At 39.2% G+C, this 7674-nt stretch overlaps 1 pseudogene; it reads left to right on the forward strand.

Annotated features, from left to right (window-relative positions):
* The first annotated feature begins 4581 nt into the window (after positions 1 to 4581).
* On the forward strand, positions 4582 to 6564 carry LOC140004804 (uncharacterized; annotated as a pseudogene).
* Positions 6565 to 7674: the final 1110 nt, after the last annotated feature.

Here is a 7674-nt window from a genome sequence, read left to right on the forward strand (position 1 = left end):
GTTCAAAAATTTGGTGTCTACAAGTTCATCGGTAGTGATAAAGATTACCTCAAGAATTGGTCACTCTATGTATCGTAATCCAAGATCTAACCGTATAATCCTTATCTCACAGTCTCAATGGTTTTTAAACATCTTGTAAAACGAGTAGAAGGAAACCTCAATACGATGGAAGATAGAGAAGGTACTTTCGGTGATTGCCAATGGGTCTGTCACCTCTTGGCTTCCTATTGCATAGGTACTTGCCGGCACTTTCGGTCGATTACCCGTGGCATTAGTCGGCTTAGACGTGTTCCCTTCTGCTCTTGACAAATTTCCTTCTTTTGGCAGGTGAGGGCATTGAGATATCAGATGCTCAGCACTACCACATCGGTAGCATTTCCGTACTTGTCCTATCTTCCAACAATTATCTTCTATGTGATTAGCAGCCCTACAAAATTCGCATGCCATTCTAGGTCCTGATGTCGGACCTCCTCGTGAGGTACCCCTTTGGCTCTCTCTCCCTACCTGATTTTTCTCAACATTTCCTTGATTTAGCATCCCAATGGATCGTGGTCCACCTATTTCTCGACCCTTCTTAGGTGGTGGCTCGCTCCCCGAGCTCTGTCCACCTATTCCTCTGACCCTTCTTTGGGTGCCTTCTTTTCTTATCATGAAATGCCTTTACTTGACTCTTAGTACTTTCAATTTTTTGTGCCTTTTCAATCGCTTGACTATAAGTCTCCAATTGAGCAGCTGCCAGTGCTTCCTGAATCTCCACGTTCAAACCCTGAACAAATCGATGAATTCTCCTTTGGTCTGTCAGTACTAATTCTAGAGCAAAACGAGAGAGTTTGGTAAACTGTGTCTCGTACTCCGCCACACTCATAGTCCCTTGACGTAGGCGTATGAACTCATCCTCTCGCCTTTCCTACACAAGTTGCGGTAAGTACTTCTCATTAAACTCACAAGTAAAATTCACCCATGTCCATGGGGTTTGTTCTCTATCCCATTTGGCTCGAATCACATTCCACCAGGCACGAGAAGCTCCCTCAAATTGAAAAACGGCAAAAGCTATCTACCATTCCTCCGAGTATCCTAACGCAGCAAAAATGTCTAACATTTGCTCCAACCAACTCTCCGCTATATCCGGGCTAGACCCACCCAAAAATTTTGGCAGTAGAAATTTCTGGAACCGTTCTAAGGCACGGTTCTCTCCTTCATGATTTTCAGGATGCTGTACTTGGCCTTGACCCTGTTGGTTGACCATTCGTTCTAATAAATCAGCCATTCGCTGTATGGCCGTAGCTACTTGGGTTTCGGCTTGTGTATTCGTATTTTCATTGGTTACCCCTTCGGTTCCTTGTCCTCATCCTCTACCCCGACCACGAGTCTCCATTTGATGGTTTTATAGTTTCTATAATTGGGAGAAAATATGGTACAAGATCAAAGTGTTGAAAAGTTATAAAATGTACGAAATAATCAAAAGATCAAAATGTGTACATATATATACAAGTCATGCCAAAGATATACACAATATAATGCACCATATACACCAAGGGACATTTCAAGTTAGACAAAGTCAAGTGCAGTAAGTACTATATATGTAGGCATTAACATACCACAAGTAAATGACATGTAGGGACAATGCAAGGGCAAAATGAAAGAAAACATGACTTGTCGTCCCACACTCAGTGAAAATCACCCCCGTCTGGTTTCCTACTCCACTTTCCAAGGTGCCCGTTGATCTCTTGTACTCACTCTAGCCAGACAAAGCCTGTTCATGTTTTCAAAATGCAAGTCTCAAGTACTTAGCTGCGCCTCAACTCTGGAGTATTCAGGCACGAGAATCCGAAATAAAATAATTCACATCTCGAGCTGGCCAGTCCCAAGAGTAAACTATCTACAATCGACATTCCTACCTGACGTACCTATTTATTGTCCTCAGATACCATGAGAAAGATTTAAGACCAATAACATTTATGATTCATAGCTTATGCTCGAACGAGCACTTAGTCCTTCATACTTATTCACCACTTGGCTCAAACTCACTCCGCGCAGAGACCACACGAAGCAGGCTCTGATACCAACTGTGACGCCGCCACTTCTCCCAAGGGCGAACCCGATGATATCGGTGGGACGCCTGCCTAACTCGCGCTAGGACTCGATACTCTAAAACTAGAAAATAGATTCACGCCAAAAGAAAGTTCTGTTTAAACGATTACATCTTCAAAAGTTCATAAACTAGTACATCAAGTCATACATACCATGAGTACCAGAAAGCAAACCCTAGAAAAACTGATAATTACAACCACCACGACAACTATATACATCTTACTAGTTAACTTATCTAGGATAGAGGGATAATCCTAATTTTAGTTATGCAACAAGGCCACCATGATTTCCACAACAGCCACAATATCAACCTAGACTTCAACTTTCACAGCAACAATCTGCTCTTAAATCAGGTATGTCACTTGAGGATATTGTGAAATCTTTGGCTATTAACACTCAACAATTTCAACAGGAGACGAAAACTAGCATTCATAATTTGGAGAATCAAATGAGCCAGTTAGCTTCCACAGTCAATAGATTGGAGTCCCAATTATCTGGAAAGCTACCCTCGCAGACAATTGTCAACCCCAAGCAAAATGCCAGTGCCATCACATTAAGAAGTGGCAAAGAGTTGCCTGAGCCGAGCAAGAGAATTTCTGAACAAGCAATCGAGAAAGAGCTCCAAAAAGAAGGGAATGTGTCTCAACCTAGGGCCTTGGAACAACCAGATTTTGGAGAAAAATCAACACAAGTGGTTACACCTCCGCCTCCATTTCCTAGTCGACTGGCAAAGTCCAAAAAGCAAGAGCAAGAACAGGAGATTTTGGACACTTTTCGAAAAGTTGAGGTAAATATCCCTCTTTCAAATGCAATTAAGCAAATTCCTAGATATGCTAAATTTTTGAAGGAGTTATGCACTGGTAAGAAAAAGGTAAAAGGAAACGAGAAAGTGCATATGGGAGAAAATGTCTCGGCAGTTCTGCAGAAAAAATTGCCTCCTAAATGTAAGGACTCGGATATGTTTACTGTCCCTTGCAAAAATAGGCAATATTAAAATTGAAAAAGCTATGTTGGATTTGGGTGCTTCAATAAATGTTAGGCCTTGTTCTATTTATAATTTGATGAACGTTAGGCCTTTAAAAGAGACAGGCGTAATAATTCAACTGGCTGATCGATCAAATGCCTATCTTGATGGAGTTTTGGAGGATATTTTAGTACAAATTGATAATTTGATTTTTTTCCTGCAGATTTTTATATGCTTGATATGGAGGATGATAATTCTAATTCATCTCCAATACTATTAGGGAGGCCATTTTTGAAAACTGCTAGAACAAAAATTGATGTTTTCACTGGCACATTGACTATGGAATTTGATGGTGATGTTATTAAATTTAGTATTTATGATACCATGAAATATCCTGGTGAATCTCATTCAATTTTTTTATAGATGTAATTGATTCTTTGGCGCATCAAAATTTTGAATTTAATAATGATGATGCGTTGAAGGTTGCTATTTCTACTGGTCTCCGTCAGGAAAATTTACAAAAGATAAAAGGGAAGTTTGTTTTTCCTTTTGAATTGCAGGAAGTTATTTTTGAATTGAATTCTCTTTGTCCAGAATTTTCCAATGTGTCTAACTTGGAATTACCTTTGTCTCATTCACAGCTTTTGCCATCTATTGTGCAAGCCCCGAAGGTGGAATTAAAGCAGTTACCGGATAATTTAAAGTATGCATTCTTGGGAGATGGAGATACACTCCCAGTAATAATTTTCAATAAATTGACTGCTTTAGAGGAAGAAAAACTAATTCGGGTGTTAAAGGACCACAAGGAGACAATAGGATGGACAGTGGCTGACATAAAAGGATTAAATCCAGCCACTTGCATGCATCGCATCTTGTTAGAAGATGGTGCTAAGCCTTCGAGAGGGGCTCAAAGGAGATTGAATCCACCAATGATGGAGGTAGTGAAGAAAGAAATTCTAAAACTTCTTGACACAGGTATAATCTATCCCATTTCGGATAGTAAGTGGGTAAGTCCTGTTCAAGTAGTTCCTAAAAAGACAGGAATTACTGTTATTGAAAATCCTAAAGGTGAGTTAGTGCCCACTCGAGTTCAAAATGAGTGGAGAGTTTGTACCGATTTTAGAAAATCAAATGCATTAACTCGTAAAGATCATTTTCCATTGCCTTTTATTGATCAGATGTTGGAAAGGTTGGTAGGAAAATCTCATTATTGCTGTCTTGATGGTTTTTCAGGTTTTCTACAAATTCCAGTGGCGCCTGAAGATCAAGAGAAAATCACATTTACTTGCCCTTTTGGTACATTTGCCTATAGACGAATGCCTTTTGGCCTTTGTAATGCGCCTGCTACATTCCAAAGGTGTATGGTTAGTATATTTTCTGATTATGTGGAGAATATCATAGAAGTGTTTGTGGATGATTTTACTGTCTATGGTAATTCTTTTGATGAATGTTTAACTAACCTCACAAAAATTCTTAAAAGGTGCATTGAGACTAATCTTGTCTTAAATTATGAGAAATGCCATTTTATGGTAGACCAAGGCATAATTTTAGGCCATGTGGTATCTGCTAAAGGAATTGAGGTAGATAAGGCTAAGGTAGAAATTATCAAATGTTTATCTTACCCCGCAAGTGTGCGGGAAGTTCGCTCTTTTCTTGGCCATGCAGGTTTTTATAGGCGTTTCATCAAAGATTTTTCAAAGATATCCCATCCTCTATGCAAATTACTTCAAAAGGATGTGGTATTTCATTTTGATGATAATTGCAAGAGTGCAATTGACACGCTCAAGGGATCATTGACTTCAACACCAGTGGTTCGACCACCAGACTGGAGTCTTCCTTTCGAGATAATGTGTGATGCCAGCAATTTTGCTGTTGGTGCAGTGCTCGGCCAGAAAGAGGGCAGAGCTTCTTATGTCATTTATTATGCCTCGAGGACCTTGGATGGTGCCCAGTGCAATTATTCGACTACGAAAAAGGAGCTTTTAGCTATTGTTTTTGCTTTAGAAAAATTCCGTTCTTATTTACTTGGCACTAAAGTCATTATTGATTCTGATCATGCAGCTTTGAAATATTTGCACAACAAAAAAGAGGACAAACCACGACTTATAAGGTGGATTCTCCTACTCCAAGAATTTGATATGGAAATTAAAGACAAAAGGGGTGCTGAAAATATGGTTGCTGATCAACTCAGTCGTTTGATCAATAGTGAAGGACCTACTCCCTTGAAGGATAATTTTCCAGATGAGTATCTTTTTGTAGTTCAAAAGACAACTCCCTGCTATGCTGATTTAGTGAATTATCTTGTTACTAGAACGCTACCTAATGATTTGTCTAGAGCTCAAAAGGAAAAAATTAAAAGTGATGTTAAATATTATGTGTGGGATGAACCATACTTGTGGAAATATTGTTCTGACCAAATTATTCGCAGGTGTGTGTCTGAAGAAGAGGTTCCATCAATTTTATCTTTTTCTCACTCATATGCGTGTGGTGGACATTTTGGCCCTAAGCGAACTGCAAGAAAGGTTTTAGAGTGTGGTTTATTTTGGCCAACTTTATTTAGTGATGCATACTTATTTTGTAAATTATGTGCAAATTGTCAAAAGACAGGTAATTTAAGCCATAGAGATCAAATGCTTCTTACTCCTATACTGGTTTGTGAAATTTTCGATATATGGGGTATAGATTTTATGGGTCCATTTCCTTCATCTTTTGGTAATATGTATATATTACTTGCAGTTGATTATGTCTCAAAATGGATAGAGGCTAAGGCAACTAGGACTTACAATGCTAAGGTTGTAGTTGATTTTATTAAATCTCATATTTTTGTCAGGTATGGCACGCCAAGAGCAATTATCAGTGACCGAGGGACACACTTCTGCAATCGAGTAATGGAAGCATTACTAAAGAAATATGGCGTCACTCACCGGGTTTCTACGTCCTATCATCCGCAGACTAGTGGTCAAGCAAAAATCTCCAATAAAGAAATCAAGTCGATACTTGAAAAGACGGTGAATCCTAATAGAAAGGATTGGAGTTTGCGCTTAGATGATGCACTTTGGGCTTACCGTACAGCTTTTAAGACCCCCATAGGTATGTCTCCTTACCGATTAATTTTTGGCAAACCTTGTCATCTACCTGTGGAATTGGAACATAGGGCATATTGGGCAGTTAAAAATTACAATATGCAGATGGATGAAGCTGCAGAACACAGGAAGTTGCAATTGCAAGAGTTGGAGGAAATCTGAAATGATGCATATGAGAGTTCTCGCATTTGTAAGGAAAAGACAAAAGCATTTCATGATAAAGCAATTTCAAAGAAAATTTTTTGTATTGGTCAAAAAGTACTTCTTTTTCACTCTAGATTTAAACTTTTTCCTGATAAATTGCGTTCTCATTGGATTGGATCTTTTATTGTGACTAATGTGTTTCCTCATGGTACAGTAGAAATTCAAAGTCTTCACACTGACAAGATTTTTAAGGTTAATGGTCATCGTCTCAAACTTTTTTAATGAAGGATTTGAAGTTAATAATGTTGAGGAGGTGACCCTTGCAGTGTCTGAATACTCTGATTGAAGCGTTATTTTGTCTAGCTAAAGACATTAAAGAAAAGCGCTGCGTGGGAGGCAACCCAAGAATTATTGTTTTTAGTAGTTTGATTGTGTTTATTGATTTGTTAAAAGTGATTTACGTGATATAATTTCTTTGTAACAGGTAGGATCAAATTAAGCAGTAGCCGTTGGCCCTTGCCGAGATCAGCAGCGAACCTTCAACCATCAGCAGAATCTCCGAGCAGTCGGTCCTCGTACGGAGCAGAGCCAACACATGGATCGACTGTGACGGCCCCACCTCCCCCTAAGGTGAACCAGAGGGTTTGGCGGGTCGCCTGTCCAACTCTCGTCGGGACTCAGTCGATCACTACAATCCGCAAATATATTACAATATAAATCTCAAATATTACATCAAATGTTCCCACAATTACACATCCAAGTCTCCAATAATTACATGTCATAAGCGAAGCGAAAACAATTCCAACTATACATAAAATGATTCCAAACCCAAATTGTACAAAATATAGGCCATCTATTCATGTGAATAAGCACAACAAGCCTTCCTTCGCCACGAGCCCTGTGGAGGGGAATAAAACATTTTTGGGGTGAGTTAGAAGCTCAGCGAGTAACCAAAAAAATCAGTAATCAAATCGGTTTCACAATAGTTCATTTCAATGATGTCATATATTAAATGATAAGTCCAGAAACAACTGCAACATTTGCAAAATAGTAAATATGGAGTATCAATAACTCAAGAAACATTTACAATGGAAAGCGATAGTAACATTCATGAAAAAGATACGTTCGTTCTCCTGACATTCCCTCGCTCATTTGGTCATTCATTTCATTCACCAGACTCCACCAACCTCCACCAACCTACAAAGGCAATACTCGAGTATACCAAACGTTCACCCAAGTCCCTAATCGCCCGACCGAGACTGTTTCTGGCTCGAGACGACCGGTAATAAGGGGCAATGGCCAGTTCAGCCAAAAGGCTTACATTCATGCGCAACTAATGTTTCAATCATTAAATCATTGAAAATTTCACGTTTCATTTAGGTCGAGCGCGAT

Source organism: Coffea arabica, chromosome 4c (assembly GCF_036785885.1).
Source record: "Coffea arabica cultivar ET-39 chromosome 4c, Coffea Arabica ET-39 HiFi, whole genome shotgun sequence".
Classification (NCBI taxonomy): Eukaryota; Viridiplantae; Streptophyta; class Magnoliopsida; order Gentianales; family Rubiaceae; genus Coffea; species Coffea arabica.